This window comes from Pinus tabuliformis, chromosome J, assembly GCF_031772625.1.
Source record: "Pinus tabuliformis cultivar Carrire ecotype Pingquan chromosome J, CPIR1, whole genome shotgun sequence".
Lineage (NCBI taxonomy): Eukaryota > Viridiplantae > Streptophyta > Pinopsida > Pinales > Pinaceae > Pinus > Pinus tabuliformis.
In genome coordinates this window covers 1,625,384,900-1,625,404,275 of record NC_142295.1, presented here as the reverse complement: position 1 = coordinate 1,625,404,275, position 19,376 = coordinate 1,625,384,900, and the positions used below count along the sequence as shown (strand labels likewise).

At 37.5% G+C, this 19,376-nt stretch overlaps 2 pseudogenes; both read left to right on the top strand.

Moving 5' to 3' along the window:
- The first annotated feature begins 8,707 nt into the window (after positions 1–8,707).
- LOC149233719 (serine/threonine-protein kinase PEPKR2 pseudogene) lies at positions 8,708–9,164 on the top strand (annotated as a pseudogene).
- Positions 9,165–17,049: 7,885 nt separating this feature from the next.
- On the top strand, positions 17,050–18,075 carry LOC149233718 (serine/threonine-protein kinase PEPKR2 pseudogene; annotated as a pseudogene).
- Positions 18,076–19,376: the final 1,301 nt, after the last annotated feature.

The window sequence follows — 19,376 nt, the reverse complement described above, 5'->3', positions numbered from 1 at the left end:
CCATTGCTCCGTAATATATAATTTTCTAACAAATTTGTTGTGTTCTTGTATTTGCTTACTGTGTTTCTCTTACTGTTTTCCATTTTCCAGTGTCTATGTATTTTGAAATTGGATCGATCCGATGCCTAAGATAACATAGACACACACCAGCACATGAGTCTGTAATACCTTCATTCATTAATTAATTAACTGAGATCACTCAAGAGTGATTTTCAGATCAAGTGGTATCAGAGCTCAAGGCTGTTAAGGTTAGACAAGCTTGTGTTGGATTTAGTTGTTGAATGCTAACTAGATCAAAGCTCAAATTAGGAGAAGGAGAGTTGGTCGAAACTAATCCTGAAATTGGGAGAGTCTATCCTCAGAAGACAATGTCAGAGGAAGGTTCTATGGGGCCAGACCCTCAATTCGTAGATAGTTTCTTAGCCATAAAGTCCATGGTAGAGGAAATGTATAGGGACTTCAGAAAACACAAAGATGAAGATTCATCAGGCTCCAAAAAAGATAAAGGAGAAGATGAGTCTCACTTCCATGACCACTCAAAAGGCAAGGGGAAAGAATAAAGATTTCTCACAGCTCCTAATAGCCCTGAACATAAAAAGAAAGCATCTTTGATTAAACTAGATGTTAAATTTGATTTACCTATATATGATGGAGAGTTGAATGCAAAAAAGCTAGACAATTGGATTAGACAAATTGATGTTTATTGTAGAGTGCAGAATATCGATTCAGACAAGAGCAAGATTCAACTGGCAAGCCTACGCCTTGGAGGCATTACCTTATTTTGGTGGGAAGGCAGGACCCAAGCTGATATGAAAAGACATGGTAAGACTATCTCTGTCTAGAGTGAATTTGTTTTTGCAATCAAAAAATAGTTCTATCCATTGGCCTACATGCAGCAAGCCATGATGAGCTGGCAAACTCTTCGATAGTTGAAAGGGAAAAGTGTACAGGGATACACCCAAGAATTTATAAAGAGAGCATTGATTCTAGGAATCTCATTAGACTCACCTGAGACTCTATTGAAGTACATTGGTGGTCTACACAGCTACATGAGGCACACTATCGTCATGTTTAATCCCACTAGTATAGGTGAGGTATCTGTTCAAGTTACGCATCTAGAAGCTAGAGGAAAGAATGGAAGTCCAAAATTTGGGGGATCATCCCAACCCACTGCAAGCAAGAATAAGGAGAAAAGAAAACAGAAATGGAAAGTAAGGAAGGCTAACACTGTACAAAAAAGCAAGGCTTCATGCACTCACTGTAAAAAGGATGGACATGATGATGAGCACTGTTGGATTCTGCATCTGAAGCTGAGACCTAAGAAGTTCTAGGGCAAGAAGAAGAAGATTGCTGCAGCTATTCAGAAAGATTTTGGGTCAGACTCAGGAGATGAAACAACTATTGCAGCCATATGTATAAGAGGTAAGAATTCTGAAGCATCTACTAGTAATTCTGCACAATCTACTATTGATGAAGAAAATGAGAGAAAAAGACATGAGATTTTCCATATTAGAGTTATTTCTAAACATCAAAAGATTGATACTTTGTTTAATAGTGGCTCACAAGTAAATTTAATTTCTGAAGCAATTGTAAAGAAATTTCTGAAACCATACCCGTTAGGATGGTTGAATGATAAAGGACAACTACAAGTGACTAGAAATGCAAACTCAAGTTTTCTTTTGGGTCAGCATTTGTAGATAAGGTTGAGTTAGACATAATTCCTTTGGATATATGTGGAATTGTTTTAGGAAGTACTTACTTGTATGACATAAAAGCTATTTTATATAGAGTTGAGAACAAATATCTACTTGTTAAAGAGAGAATCAAATACTTTGTAAGAGCTCATAAGCTCAAGAATAATTATACTCTCATAAACTCAGGGCAGATGAAAAGAATGATAAATTCATGTAAACAATTCTTACTAATGGTTGTAAAGGAAAAGAAACCTGATAAAACCAATGTATTTGAGGGTTGTAATGCTAAACAACAAGCTGATTTAGAAAAGGTTGTTTCAGAGTATGATATCTTGTTTCAAGAACCTAAAGGTCTGCCACCCAAAAAGGAAACAGTGCATGATATTATTTTGCAACAAGATGCTTCATTGCCTAACATTGGAATGTACAGGTTGTCCGCTTTAGAGAATGCAGAAATCAAGAAGCAGGTGGAGGAGTTGCTCGAGAAGGGATTCATCAGACCTAGCACATCACCATGTGGGTCACCAATCATTTTGGTGAGAAAGAAAGATGGCTCATGGAGAATGTGCATTGATTACCAAGCACTGAATAAGATAGCAATAAAAAATCATTATCCCCTTCCTCGCGTAGATGATTTGTCAGATCAATTGAAAGAAGCTGTTTGTTTTTCCAAGCTATACTTTCATAGTGGATACCATCAGGTCAGAGTTGTAGAACAAGATGCATGGTAGACTGCTTTCAAAACAAAGTAGGAATTGTATGAGTAGCTGGTTATGCCTTCTGGCTTAACTAATGCTCCTGCTACTTTCATGAAATTAATGAATGATGTACTCATACCTTTTCTTGATGATTTTGTTATTGCGTATCTAGATGACATTCTGATATTTAGCAAAACATGGGAAGAACACTTAAAGCATGTTAAGAAAACACTAGATGTTTTGAAAAGGGAAAAACTTTATGTTAAACTCTGAAAATGTGAATTTGGCAAAACATCTTTGAATTATTTGGGTCATATAGTAGAGGGTGGTGAATTGAAGATAGATCCCTCTAAAGTGGCAGTCATTGTGAACTGGCCTAAACCCAAATTTGCTACAGAAGTTAGAAGCTTCTTAGGAGCAACATAATATTGGAGGAAGTTCATTTCTAACTTTTGCTTAATTGCAGCTCCCTTACATGCTTTAACAGGATTGAACAAGGTGTTTCATTGGGGAGGCAAACAATAGAAAGTGTTTGACACATTGAAAGAAAAGATTAGTACAACACCTGTACTAGTATTGCATGATCTTCAAAGACCATTTGAAATCCAAACGGATGCCAGTGACTATGCCATGGGAGCAGTGTTGACACAGCACGGTAAACCCATATGTTATCATTCTGAGACATTTAATTCTGTAGTAGTTAACTATCCTACATATGATAAAGAATTGTATGCATTAGTACAAAGTGTGAAAAAGTGGAAACATTACTTAATGGGCAAAGAGACAGTAATACATACTGATCATCAACCACTTCAATATCTACACTCCCAAACTAAGTTGCAGCAATCAAGGCACTATAGATGGATGGGTTTTCTATAACAGTTTCATTTAATCATCAGATATAAAAAGGGCATACATAATAAAGTTGCAGACATGTTATCTAGACCCATTATAAATGCATCTACTATACTTAAGCATAATTCTGTGTTACATGAGAGCTACATTGAAAAATATGCTCAAGATATAAACGTTAAAGATGTATATGCAACTTTAAGTCAAGGAAAATGAGTAGAAGAATTGGATTATCATGTAAAGGACCAACTCTTATATCATTGTGGGAAGTTACGTATTCCACAAACTGAAAGAGTAAAGATAATTCGAGAAGCACACACTTCTCTAATATCAAGTCACTTTGGGGTAAGTAAAACAGTTGCACAGCTGCAAAGATTTTGTTATTGGCCAAAAATGAATGAGACAGTTTCTAGATATGTAAGAGGGTGTACTATGCGTGCTAAAAGAAAGCCTAGTAACAGAAAATTAGGCTTGTACACTCCATTACTAGTTCCTTCTCATCCTTGGGAAAGCGTTTCCATGGACTTTGTTGGAGGACTACCTAAATCTAGGAAAGGTCGTGATTATCTGTATGTTGTTGTAGATAGGTTCAGCAAAATGTGTATTTTGATACCATGTAATAAACAGATTACAACTGAATAAACTGCAAAACTGTTCTTTCAACATGTATGGGTTCATTTTGGATTACCCATTTCCATTGTATCTGATCGAGACACCCAATTTGTGGGAAAGTTTTGGTCAAGTCTATGGGAACTGATGGACACCAAACTGAAGAATAGCATAGCTTTTCATCCACAAACTTATGGCCAGACAAAAGTAGTTAACATGACAGTGATCCAGTTACTCAGGGGATATTGTAGCAAGCATCCTAAGCTTTGGGATGAACATTTATGTTATGTGCAACATGCTTACAATAGAGAAAAACATTCTTCTACATAGAGATCTCCTTTTGAAACTTGTTTTGGTTTCACACCAAGGTCTCCTTTGAATTTTGTCTTTGGTAAAGACACCACAGTTGAGGGACACAGTGATGTGGACAGGGTAGCTAGGTTCATTGAATAGATCCAAGAGATCCACCAGCAGTATAGGAATAGCTGGAAAAGAGCCAAGCCAAATACAAGTCAAGGCATGACAAGCATCGGATGGAGCATAGTTTCCAAGTTGGTGACCAAGTCTGGCTGTATATCAGCAAGGACAGGATGCAAGGTGAAGGTAAAAAGCTAAATCTTATCAGGTATGGACCCTTCAAGATCCTTGAGAAGATTGGTGAGAATGATTTTCGCCTGGATCTACCAGCTTACATGCACATTTACTCAGTTGTAAATGCAGATTACTTGAGATTGTTTGAACCTTCACTAATTGAAGATCCCGAAGAGCAGAGTCAATTGTCTTCTATTGATGACATGTTACCTGAATATCTTAATGAATTGTAGGAAGACATAGTTCTGGATAGGAAGGTGAGGACGGCGCGCAGGGGAGATATTGAGTACTTCAGAGTTGGGCTCAAGGGTTCAAAGTCGAGCAATGAAAAGTGGATAGAGATTGGACAAGTGAGACAATTGTACCCTCACTTAGTCGATGCTTGAAAACCAATTTTTAGTGGTCCAAAAGCTTTTTCAATGGGAAGGGCGTGATCCGAATTGGATCCATAAAAATTCTCAAAGTGCTATGACTGTATCAAATCAGGACAGACTTCAAAAACTTGTGAACAAAGAGCTATCAAGAAGACCTCTAGACAGTGGCAGTTTGTAGCCAGCAAGGAACGACGAGGACCTCGGTCAATGCACGTTGAGCGAGGCCCATGGAGACCGCGCAAGACGCAAACTAGTAGTTAGGAAGTATGGATCGGAAAACATAGGCCGTTTCTGATGCGCGATTATGCATCGCTGGGAAAAACCCCTTGAGAAGGAAATGCCCCGAGCGCTCGGTCACATGGGAAGTTGGGAAACTGTAGGGAAAGCGCTAAAGCAAAAGTCAGGCCCCGCGCTCCAAAACCAGCGGAATATCAGAGGCATGATGGGCGGTAAGCAGATTTGGCAGGAGAATGAGTGATTCCACACATTGCACGACACGTGTCCAGTGGATGAGAGAGAAAACCATCTCTCATCGTGGGCTAATGGTCGAGCAAGTCAACCGGGCGATCAGAGTGAACACCGTAGGATTTTGGGGCTCCAGATCTGATGATGGAGATTGCGCCCGATGAATGACCGGATCTGGAGGGAGAATTAAGTTGTGGCGTATAAAAGTCTGAAGTCTGATTTGACCACTGAGTTGGCGGATGAATCATTACACAGCGTAACCGAAATACTGAACTGTTTGAGGAAGAGCTGGCGCAGTTCGTGAGAGGACAAGTGGCCACTTCCCTGTGAGACGTTACACAGTGGCAATGACGCAGAGGCAGGGAACTCCAAGTGAACAACAGCAGGCGATCCGAAGGGGCAGAAGAGGAAGCGAACAGTCATGAGACAAATTGGCTTTAAGCCATGAACAAACAAAGACAAAGACAGAGAGAGCGTGAAGCGAGAGCGAATCGAGCACTATAAGAAAGAAGGAGACAATGAGACAGAGAGACATAACAGAGAATAAGCAAGAAGCAAAAAACAGAGAGTCGATTTAACCTGCAGATTAAGGTAGCATCGAGCAAAAAGAAGGCTTGAGAGGTTCGAGCAATCCTTGAGAGGATATATGTCAGGAACTGGGTACCAAATTGGACTCATCCCATTCAAGACCAGTTGAGGTCGAGACTTAGTAAGGAAGAGTCTGTGCACTCTAGTGGCTTGGGGAATCTAAGAACCACCCTGCTAAGCATCATCTGTTTCAGGAGACTCAAATTGAGCTCCTCATTATAAAAACTCTGCCTTAAAGACACAATAAGAAAAGGCCACCACTGAAAGCTCGATTGGAGACGTAGACCAGGAGGATTGGGTGAACTCCTTGTTAATTTGTTGTGTTCTTGTATTTGCTTATTGTGTTTCTCTTACTGTTTTCCATTTTCCAGTGTCTGTGTATTTTGCAATCTGATCGATCCGTTGCCTAAGATAACATAGACACACACCAACACATGAGTCTGTAATATCTTCATTCACTAATTAATTAACTGAGATCACTCAAGAGTGATTTTCAGATCATGTAGAGGCATGGTAGGACTCGGTGTGACTTGATCCATGACTCTTATTTGGCTTCAAGTGGGAGAATGTTAAGTGTGAAGCCAAATTCATGCAAGATTCTAGATCCTTCTACACTGCCATTAGTTTTTAGATCTCCATCTAGAGCACATGTAGGATTCTAGATCCTTCTACACTGCCATTAGTCTCTAGATCTCCATCTAGAACACATGCAGGATTCTAGATCCTTTTTCAGCCTCTATAAATTTGTAATTTCTCTTGCCAAGGAAGGCAAGCCAAGGCCCACGCCTGTTATATAATGCTAAGTGATTTTTGTTCTCCAGTGATTGTTTTATCTATTCCGTTGTTTCTGATTGAGTGATCTTGTTGTTTCTCCATTTGTCTGTCTCTGAAATTATTCTTTGCTATTGTCGTCTAAGTCTCTGAGTATAAATCTGATGTGTGTTATGTATGCTCTGAACTAACATCTTGCAGGTCATATTTTTAGATGATGTGGCTTATGTTTGCAATGGGAGTAAGAGCAAATCCTAAACAATTTTGAAAAAAGGGATAACCTTCTCTGTGATTTGGAAGTCTGTGGAAAACATAAATAACTTCACTCCTAGTTTTTTAACAAGATTTTATTTAAATATTATACACCGACAACCTTAACTATAATATCATATAAAAAACAATTATATATTAACAAGATTTTATTTAAATATTATAAACTGACAACCTTAACCATAATATCATATAAAAAACAATTATATATATATATATATATATATATAACAATCTTGAGGAATTATGTCCTACGCATATCCACACAATCTTGGAATTTGTTAGCCAAAATGTTCAGGGAACAACTTTGGTCACAAACGGTTTCTGCTTCCTACACGGGTATTACATCATTAGTTAAAAGATTAAAAAGTACTACATAATGATGTTAAAAAGATTAAAAAAAATTCAATTAAACTACTTTTCTTAGAGGCCACCATAAGATGCAGAATCTAGTAGTTGACCTGAAAGCAGCATAGAGAGGACACAACAAAACATAATTTCTTTTATAAAACGGATGTTGAGTTCGAAAAACAAGAATCGTTGTTAATAGAAATTACAACTCACACAGAGAAAAATAATAAAGAAAATTGTCATTGAACAGCAAGTCAACTGTGACATTAACGGAGAGTAAAATGAGAAATTACAGCTGTGACATTGACGGAGAGTAAAATAAGACCGAACCCGTTTTTTAAGTGGGAAAGCGGGCGCAGTTTATTAGAAAAGAATAATCTGCATCTTAACTTTAAGATGGTTGTCTATTTTAAAACCCAACTGAAGTGAGATATGTGTATTTTAAGAGTTTCATAATAAAAAAATAGAAAAGCGAACTGGAGTGAGAGCTCTCTATTTTTAAGGGTTCCATAATTAAAAGGCCCCATGTACGCCCCAGTGATCATAGTGACTGACTGAATGAAAAATGATGGAGCAGCTTACAACATTAGCCGTAGCCACCATAGTGAATATCCACGGGGAGGAGGAGATGGAGGAACAGACGAAGAACGCCTTAAAGCGTCGCTGTTCAATCAAGATGAAGCAATGCATGGGGGAGGGAGAAGAGAGATCAGTGATGCCCATAATTAATAATTGCTCAATTCACGATGACTATGAATTCAATGGTGTGGACTTGAGCGTGGTTCCCCGTCAAAAAATTAGTATATGTTTCCACAGGGCCATACGCATCGCTTTCTGCTGCAAATCCCTCAACAAAAATAAGACACCGCTCAATATGATCCTCAATGAAATAAACGTCATGTGTAGGGTCTCCGGTTACAACGGCATTGTGAAACTTCATGGGGTTTACGAGGATTCGCAGAATACACATCTAGTTTTGGAGCTGTGCAGTCTAGGAGATCTGTTCAAAACGGTTATGCAGAGAGGCGGCCGTTACAAACCTGATGCTGAATTGGAAGCTGCCATGATCTTCAAGCAGATGATGGAGAGCATTTTGCATTGCCATGCAAAGGGTGTTGTTCATAGAGATATCAAATTGGAAAACATCTTCTTGACCGGCAGCCTTACATCCGGTTGTCAAGTTGGGTGACTTCGGTCTTGCTACGCTCTTTGAGAAAGGTATAGTATTTTTAATTTCAGACTTCATGTGATAAAGTTTTAGGTTAAGTGACCGTTATTTTGGTCCGGAATTTTTATAATTTTGGGTAGCATCTTGTAGCTATTATATAAATATATTTTGTAATTTCAAAAAAAGAGTACACAAATTTATTTTTTATCTTAAATAATTATCATACCGCAATAAAAATATTGCGAAATTGCAGGAGGTAAACTTCTGTATGATAAAATGGGAACCCCAGCCTATGTTGCTCCCGAAATTTTGAATGGACAAGGATATACGGAGAGCGTGGATATTTGGAGCGCTGGAGTGTTGTTGTATGCCATACTCAGTGGTAAATTCCCATTCGAGGGTGACAACTTCTTGGAACTCAAGCGTAAGATTTTGAAAAAAGATGTTGATCTCAAAAATGGTGTGTGGAACAAAATCTCAATGCTGGCCAAAGACCTCATCTCACGCATGCTCGTCAAAGATCCACAACACCGCTTGAATGCTACACAAGTCTTGAGTAAGTAACCTGATGACTACCATCATAATCCTTATCTCATTTCTGGACAGATGATGAATTAACCTCTTTTCTTTTTTCATATTATATTAATGGATGGTGTTTGTTACAGGGCACCCGTGGTTGAATTTTGAGACATGTCAAAAAGAAGCACGTGATAGCATAACAGCAGAAATGTGACTGCCAATCACAGTTTAATGTTTCACAATTGTGCGTACTGCGCGGGTGAATGTTATCAAATTATTATAAGTCTTACGAAGCGAAGGGAGACCTGAATTTGAAAATGTCACCTGGTGGAATCCAGATCTAAACTTCTATCTGTTTAATGTTCGTGGGTAGCTAATATGGCCCTAACAATTTGCTTTCATCCACAAGACTAGTGATCTTCATGTAATTTTATGGTATTCTGATAAATACAAAAAGGTCCGGAGACAGTTTTCATTAGGTTGTCCAGTTTTTATGCATCGGATTTACATAACTGATTTAGAGATCGAATTGCAGTTGATATTACAAGGCCTTCCATTTGTGTATCCCAAAATGCTCTTAACATTATCAAACAATTTTTTTTAGGTAGGCTTGGTCATAATGTCCTCTCTTGCATCATATAATTTTTTTCAATTATTTAAGGCCAAAAAATCTATAGCCGAAATAAAAGAGGGATGCACTTACAGATTTTGACATCTGTTGAGAAAAAATTTAACCAACCTAGATCTATATTAACTGTGCTAGAGAGATCAGATCAAATCTCTCTAGGTGCAAACCTCTTTTCTAAGTGCAAAACATAGAAAAAGATCAAATGTCTTTGCACTAGAGATTTGATCCCTCTGGCAGCTTGATAGATTGAGAGTTAAGATGGATCTAGGCTGGTTTAATTATTAATTTTATTTTTTTTAGTTTAATTTTTATTTTTATGTAATTTCAATGAGTCAAAAGATGTTTTAATTAATAATTTATTAGGTCAAAATATTTAAGTAACATAATCTAACAGGACATTACAACATATCTTTCATACTAGGATGGAGGTTGTCTCTTTGCCCAAACCGTATAATAAAATTAAATAAAAAAAATATTTATAAAATATTTTGATTGTGAAATGAGAAATAGTTTTTTGGCATATGGTATCAGTGAGCCATAATATTGGCTCATAATATGGTATGGTTAATGACACCTTAAGCATTTCCCTCTAAAAAGAACTTGCCTATATGCCACGGTGTACCATACTTGGGCATTGATCCGATGTGTCAGACTATTAAAAAAATTTCACAAGTTCGATCATTATAGGCGGTGGGAATTGCTGTGTTGGAAGTTGGTTACATGAAACACTAAGCTCGAAGTTCGTTATAACGACTCATGTGACTCTGTATCCTGAGAGACTGTAAAAAGGCGAGAAGGGATGTCGCCCTTGCTTGCTTAGGCGTTGTGGAGTTTCCCATCATAACCGCCTTCATAGCTATGGCTTGCCTAGGGTCGACTATCTTCCTGTTCCCTGGTTCTGGAGTTTCCCATCATAACCGCCTTCATGGCTATGGCTTGCCCAGGGACAACTATCTTGCTATTCCGTGGTTCCAAATTTTCTTAGCCCTTTCTTTCCCAATGGTGGCAGTGTAGACACTGCTACTGCAACCATCTCGTGGTTCATTGTCCATTCTTTTGCATTGTATCGTCTCCTGGTTCGTTTCCCATTCTTTTGCATTGTGTAGAGTCGAGGGTGGGAAGCTCCAACGGTTGTGCTCAAATAAGTCCGTGTGACCTGTAAACAGAAAGGGGTAAACCATCCCATCATATGTAGTGAAAGTGGGAGAGCTCTGGTTTCACACCATTTTCTTTTGGTGTTTGATATTGTGTTTTTGCTCGACGAAAAGGACTCTATATATACAGCTGTGACTGTGGCTGGAATGAATCCGAGGCCTCTGGTGGACAATTTCACTAAGGAATTAATGGGCGGAATGAATCTAAAGCCTCCAGTGGACGATTTGCCTGAGTAATTAATGAGTGAGTATAAGTCGGTCATGGCTTATACTATAGTGGGGGATTGCCACAACAGCCAAATCTGCCCAAAGCATATGAAAGCTGTTGGGAATTTCTGATAATTCCAGAACAAAAATGAACAGAGAATAATGCTTTGTTTCTTATCATAGGAAAAACTAAAAATGTTTTCGGGATGACAGAGTTTCACACACACACAAAAACTTGTATTCATTAACAAAACCAACTATTATAAAAATCTTCCTCTAACAGAGAGATTTTTATTTCTATATAATTTGACCAATTACGATGGATATAACTTAGTTAAATTATCAAGGCTTACCTTTATGCCTGCTTCCATAGCAAAGTCATTTAAGATGGTTTTTATTGCTCTAGCTTCCCTGACCCTGCGTATGCCCTGCAACATTGTATCATCCACAAATTGTTGACAAGTGTTTGCCTCTCCATCCGAGGTAAGTTTGATACCCTGAATTCGTCCTTCAGCATTTGCCCTTTTAATCACTCTGCCTAGCCATTCCATCATGAGGACGAAGAGGAACATTGAGAGCGGATCTCCTTGTTTGAGCCCTCTGAAGGGTGTGAAGCTCCTTGATGGAGCTCCATTAAGTAGTATGGAAAAACTGGTTTAGTTAACTAATGCCATGACCCACCTTATCCAATTCTGGTCAAAACCATAGGATTTTAGAATTGCTCTTATGTAAGACCAACTCAATTTGTCATAGGCTTTCGCTAAGTCCAATTGAATGATCATACCAGCTTTTTTTTGCTTTTGAGTGAGTGTACCACCTCATGAGCTTGGATGATATTGTTGAGGATTTGTCTTCCCTCCACATAGCCTGTTTGCTCCTCCGAGATGAGAGAGGGTAGAAGTGGTTTGAGTTGATTAGCTATTACTTCGGAGATAATTTTATACACCATATTACATAGGGCTATGGGCCAAAAGCCATCTAGAGTCATGGCATTTTCCTTCTTTGGAATCAGAGCTATGAAGAATGCATTCAGAGCCTTCAGTATTTTTTTGGATCTTCTTAAGTCTTCCACAACCTCGAGGATATCATGTTTGATAGTTTCTCGGCAGGTTTTGAAGAATTCTACATTGAATCCATCCGAGCCTCGTGCTTTTCCATTCTACATTTCATTAATCACTTCACTGACCTCCTCTTTCGATACTGGCTTGTTGAGATTGTGGTTGTCTTCTCCAGTAACCAGCTGAGGGATATACTGAGTGAAATGGTCAATGTACCTAGATCTGTCCTCCAGTGGTTCCTTTGCAATATTGCAGAAGTGTTGTACAAGGACTGATTCCATATCATTGTGAGAAATAAGCTCAATACCTTGAGAATCTTTGATTTTTGTGATTCTGTTGTGTGCCCTGTGAGCCATAGTGGATTTATGGAAGAATTTTGTGTTTCTTTCTCCCTCTATAATCCATTGTATTCTTGGTTTCTACCTCCAGAAAATTTCTTCTTGTAAGCATCGATCCTCCCATTCTTCCTGTAAAGAGTTAGTTAGTTTTTGTCGCTCTTCAGTGAAGCCCTCTGTGATGTTGATCTGATTGATTTCCTGGAGCTTCTGCTTAGCTTCTCTTTTGGCTTTGAAGATATCTCCAAATTCCTTTCTGTTCCAAGCTTTAAGACGAGATTTGATATGTTTAAGTTTCTATTGGAGCATGTACATTTTTGTGCCCTGAATATTCAACTCCTCTCACCACCATTTATCAATGTTATCAGTGAAATTAAGGTGTGAGAGCCTGGAATTTTCAAACATGAAAGGTTTGTTTCTCAATGTTCCCATAAAGGTGGCTTCCAGCTGTACAGGCTAGTGATCTGATCCTCCAAAGGGCATAATGGAGGCTGTCATGGTGGGTCCTGTGAGAATGAGGTCCTCTGAAATAATGAATCTATCAAGTTTGGAAGCAACTTGATTAGCCCCTCCCCTTTTGTTGTTCCAAGTGAAGGTTCCATTAATTGTTTCAGTATCCACTAGACCCATGTTCATAATGAAGTTCTAGAAGGCCATGGAGTCTCTACCTAGCTGTCTAGTGCCTCCTTTTTTTTATGAAAGAGATCTTATCATATTGAAATCTCCTGCAATGATCCAGGGCAAAATGGTATGTCTTGCTCTTAGATCCTCCAGGGAGGTGAGAAACTTGAGCTTGTCTGCTTGCTTTTGAGGTCCATAAACATTTGTAATCATGTATATCTCCTTGTCCCATACAAGTTGACATATCATGGAGAGATAGTTCTTGGATGCTTCAACATCCAGAATTCCAAATTTTTGTGGGTCCCACAAGGTGAGAATTCCCCCCCACTGAGTTGTTTGCCTTAACCTCTAAATACTCATATTTGAATAACCACTTATTAAGAATATCTCTTATCTTTTCCATTGAACAATTTGTCTCCTGAATAAAAAACCATGTCTGGTTTTTCTTCTTTCATTCTGTTACTAAGATTTATTTGTTTCCTCCTATTCCCTATGCCTCTAATGTTCCAGGTCGTGAGCTTCATTAAGAAAGATTAGTAAAGGAATAGCTGGTAAGACCTTTCTTCTCACCTGATTTGATCAATAGTTTTCCACATTCGTTAAGCAGTTCATTCTGTCTCTTTCTTCCTCTTTTCCTACCTGAGTTTTTTGGAGATTGTGCCTGAGAATTCTCCATCATCTTGACCCCACTTGGCTCCTGGCTTTCATGATTTCTTTTGACTCCAACTCCCTTCGCTTGTGACCTCTAGAGAAAGAGTTGTTGTACTATGTCATAGTCCTCTTTTGGTAGGGAGTCCACTCCTATGTTTTTTCTTGTTCTAGAAATTTCTCTAGATCTAGATTCTCCCTATCCAGAATCTCTTGTAGCTCATGGTCCTCTGTTCCCACTTCACTTGGAGTCATCTCCTGGTCCTTGCCGATATCCATCAAGCTTTCTAGATCATCCTTTTACTCGTTGTTTACTGTGATATCCTCCATGTCAGCTACCTTATCCTCCTCCTTTGTTACATTCTCCTTGTCCTCAACTGTCTCCTTGTTCCCCTCTTCTTCCTCCAAGATCTTGAATCTATTGTGTTGTGTATGTCTATCCCCATTTGCCTTCTTGTGTGAACACTTTCCCCCTTTCCCTTTGCTCCTGACCTTGGTGAAACCCCCGTGATGTCTCTCCACAGTGGTTTTCTGGTTGCTTTCCCTATTGATTGTGGGGCAGTCTCTATATAGATTCCCATGTTCATGGCATTTGCAACATCTAAATGGTATGTGCTCATAGTCCACAGTCTGCACCCATTCTTCATCCTATACTTCTAAAATTATAGCTTCCAAAAGGGCTCTAGATAGATCCATTTCCACACATATTCGGGCAAAGGAGGTATACCTTCCTTTCAGAGTTGCCTCTAAGATCTTAAGAAAATGCCCTAGCTTGTTGCCTATGGCTTTCAAAGATTATGGTAGCCAATAATCGAGAAGAAGGGAATATAGTCTGATCCAAACCAGTACTGATGTGAATGTTTCACATTCCGGGACAAAGTTCATCATCCATGGCCGCATGTAGAGTCCTACCGCAACATAGAAATAGGCCCTCCCTTCAAACACTCTATCTTTGTCCTCTAGGCTTGTGAACACTACTGTGAAAAGGCCCTTAGAACCTAGATGTAAATGTATTTCTCCCTTTGGCTTCCAATGGCTCCTTATCTAGACATGTAACACCCTCTCTGTCGGCCATAGCCCCATGAACTTGCATATGATTGCATTCTCTGTCATATGATCCCTATGTGCCTGTATCACTGGGTTGCTTAATACGACCTGGGGAATAATGCCTGACTTGCGCTTGCAGACCCCAGTTGTTTTTGTGGAAGCCGGTCTTTTACTACTACCTCCATTCTCCTTTTCTTTGCTAGTTTCTTGTTGATTCCCTTCCTGATCCTGGTCTCCACTTCTCCCAGATGTCCCCTGACTTCGTGCTTCTGAAATCTTCTCCAGAGGTTTTTTGAAATGTTTCTTTCGCGCGTTCTTACTTCCTTCTGTGGCTGCTCGACTGTAGGAGGGAGCAACACTCGCTCCTATATTATTATATTATAAAACCATTATTCAAATTTATTATTATACTTATTTTTTTAAAATACATTATATTAAACATTATATATATTTGATTATATTAAATTAAATTAATAAAATACGAAAAAAAATTAATTACTTCTAATTTAAACCTTAATTATGAAACCTCTTCCGAACTATGCTCTAGGAGTCCAAGTTAGTTTAATTATTAATTATTCATTTTCTTTTTATTTCTATGTAATTTGACCAGTCAAATATTTAGATAACAGAACATAATAAGGCATTACAACATTTCTTCCATATTAAACTTGATGAAACCTCTCAAAACAATAAAATTATTTAGATTTAAATAATATTATAAAATTTTCTAAATATATAAAATTGTTAAAACTATTTTAAAATTATAAATAATATTATAAAAATATTAAAACTTATATTAATATATTATATCAAACTTATATTAAAACTAAAACCATAAAACCAAGTCAAAGCTATAAAATTATATTAAAATGAAGTTTATATTATATTATAAAATCATTATTCAAATTTATTATTATATTTAATTTTTTTAAATACATTATATTAAACATTATATCTATTTAATTATATTAAATTAATAAAATATGTAAAAAAATTAATTACTTTTAATTTAAACCTTAATAAATAAATTTATTTTTATTTAAATTTATTTATGCCTTCTCAATAAGCTATAAAACATTACGCCCCCAGGGCTAGCTCAAATGGTTGAGTTCCCGTTGCGAAGTACTCTCCCGGTTTGGGAGGTCACGGGGTCAAATCTCCTCGACGCCCTCGGGGTTAGGCCTGATATGCCCCACTGGCAGATCCCTTCGGGTGGAGCTGCCCCGCTTCATAGTGGCCACTCAGGTGCTCGTGAACCACACTAAAAAAAGCTATAAAACATTACACTAAAAAAAGCTATAAAACATTACACGGCACGCATTAACAAGATCATACTACAAAACGGATTGTTATTTTCTGAGTTTGTGTTATTGTTCTTTAAATCCATGCAGTCATACAATAAAGAGAATTGCAACTGCAAGTAAACTGTGACCATAACAAGAAGTAAACTGAGACATTACAGCATAGCAAAACATGAACGCAAAAACAAGATCGAACCTGTATAGCCACAGGTTCGTCAAGTGGGCAACCGGGCAACCGGGCGTAGTACCCTGATTACGAAACATTTTATAAAAATATTATCAAAACATGTTATAGTCTCAGTGATTATAAGTTATATTTCCTATTATAAAAATAAGAAAACACAGGAGAAGTTTATGAAAGAAAACGTCATCTGCATGTTTACTTTGACATGTTTATGAGCGGAGTGAAGTGAGAGGTGACTATTTTAAGAGTTTCACGAGAGATGTCTACGTTAAATGTTTGATAATACGAAAATAGAAAAGCAAAGCTCTATTTTTAAACCTAACTAAACTAAAGTGAGATATCTGTTTTTTAGAGTTCCATAAATTTGAAAACAAAGAAGAAAAACACAAAAGAAATTACCAATCTATCGGCTGCGATTGTTGTTGTTTCCATCCTCTATCAGATTCACTGAAAAAAATTGCTTATAGCTGCGATTCTTGTTGTTTCCATCATCTATCAGATTTACTGAATGCAAAGGCAAAGGCTTGGCAAAATGTTGGAGCCCACAAGAGCAGCCTTGGCCATCATAGTCGATATACCACAGGAGGACGAGGTAGAAGAATACACTACCAACTTAAAGGGTGGTGGCTTCATCTCATCCATAAACAGGTTCATGTCTTCGATCAAGATGGAGCAAAGCAAAGTGGCAGAGTGGTTGCAGAGTTGTTTTCATAGGGGAGGAAGATCAGTACTGATGCCCATAATTAATAATTGCTCAATTCACGACCACTATGAATTCAGCAATGTGGACTTGAGCGTGGTTCCCCATCATAAAATTAATATATGTTTCCACAGGGCCACACGCATCGCTTTCTGTTGCAAATCCCTCAACAAAAATAAGACACCGCTCAATATGATCCTCAATGAAATAAACGTCATGTGTAGGGTCTCCGGTTACGAGGGCACTGTGAAACTTCATGCGGTTTATGAGGATTCGCAGAATATACATCTAGTTTTGGAGCTGTGCAGCCTAGGAGATCTGTTCCAAACGGTTATGCAGAGAGGCGGCCGTTACAAGCCTGATGATGAATTGGAAGCTGCCATGATATTCAAGCAGATGATGGAGAGCATTTTGTATTGCCATGCAAAGGGTGTTGTTCACAGAGATATCAAACCCGAAAACATTTTCTTGACAGGAAGCCTCACGCATCCAGTCGTCAAGTTGGGTGACTTCGGTCTTGCTACGCTGTTTCACAAAGGTATCATATTTTTTATTTCAGATTTAATGCGATAAAGTTTAAGTGATAGAGTTTAAATTTTGGGTAGCTATTTTATAAATATATTTTTTAATTTTGAAAAGAAGAGTACTGTAAATTTGATCATTCAGATTTATTCTTTCTCTTAAATAATTATCATAGGTGGATAAATTGGTTGAAAAATATTGCGAAATTGCAGGAGGTAATCTTCTGTATGATAAAATGGGAACCCCAGCCTACGTGGCTCCCGAAATTATGAATGGACAAGGATATACAGAGAGCGTGGATATTTGGAGCGCTGGAGTGTTGCTGTATGCCATGCTCAGTGGTACATTGCCATTCCATGGTGACAACTTCTTGGAACTCAAATGTAAGATTTTGAAGGAAGATGTTGATCTCAAAAATGGTGTATGGGACAAAATCTCCGTGCTGGCCAAAGACCTCATCTCACGCATGCTCGTTAAAGATCCACAACACCGCTTGAATGCTACACAAGTCTTGAGTAAGTAACACTACCATAATCGTTATCTCATTTTAGCACAGATGATGAATTAACCTCTTTTCTTTTTTATATTATATTAATGGATGGGATGGCCTAATTTGTTACAGGGCACCCGTGGTTGAATTTTGAGACAAGTCAAAAAAACGCACGTGATAGCAGAAATGTGATTGCCAATCACAGTTTAATGATTCACAAAGTTGAATGAATGTTTTCAGATTGTTCTCAAAGTCTTACTGGGAAGGAGTCCCTACGCATTTGAAATTATAAGCTTGTCGAATTCAGTACTTGTGGGTAGAGAACATGGCAGTAACAATTTGCCTTCCTCCACAGGTTCTCATAGATACAAAAAGCTTGTAAGAAGATTGGTCTGGCTTGTAACTGATTTGATTGAAACCAAAATTGTACTTAATACTTGTGGGTAGAGAACATGGCAGTAACAATTTGCCTTCCTCCGCAGGTTCTCATAGATACAAAAAGCTTGTAAGAAGACTAGTCTGGCTTGTAACTGATTTGATTGAAATCAAAATTGTACTTAATACTTCTGGCTAGAGAACATGGCAGTAACAATTTGCCATCCTCCACAGGTTCTCATAGATACAAAAAGCTTGTAAGAAGACTAGTCTGGCTTGTAACTGATTTGATTGAAATCAAAATTGTACTTAATACTTCTGGGTAGAGAACATGGCAGTAACAATTTGCCTTCCTCCACAGGTTCTCATAGATACAAAAAGCTTGTAAGAAGATTGGTCTGGCTTGTAACTCATGATTTGATTGAAATCAAAATTGTACTTAATGTTCATCTGAATTACATAGCAGTAATAATAAAGTTTCCAACATGAGAAGGCCGGCATTCATTATTGCCGTTTTCAAATAAAAGCATAGATGAATTGTACATGCAATAATTCTTGCTCATGTAAGACACACCGCTATATTTACTATACAAACAATATCCAATAGCAGTTTTAATGTCTTTTTGGATTTTTTTTACTGTCCCTGAGTGACTAAACATAAATAAAATAGAAATTGATTATGGCACAACTATTTTCAATATTTATATATGATCTAATATTTAATGTACTAATTCATTCATGATAATTCTACAGCCAACATTATATAAATTAATTGGTATTTGTGATAATTGTACATGCAGCATTCTATAAATTAATTGTATTTGTGATAATTTTACATAGAACATTATATAAATTAATTGGTATTTGTGTTTATAACATTCTCTAAAAATGTAAAATAAATTTAGAAAAAAAAACAAAACAAAAACTATATCACACCCTAGCAATCATATCCACTAAGGAAATGCACAAGACAAACTATATCCACCAATGCAGAATGTATACATTATGCTTTTGTCTACTTTTGTATGATGAAAGGTTAAAAAATATAAATGTTAAAAACTATATTCACCATATAGAATGCATACATTGTGCTCATGTCCACTTCTTTCTTTATGATGAAATATTAAGATATATAAATGTTAAATATGTATAATGA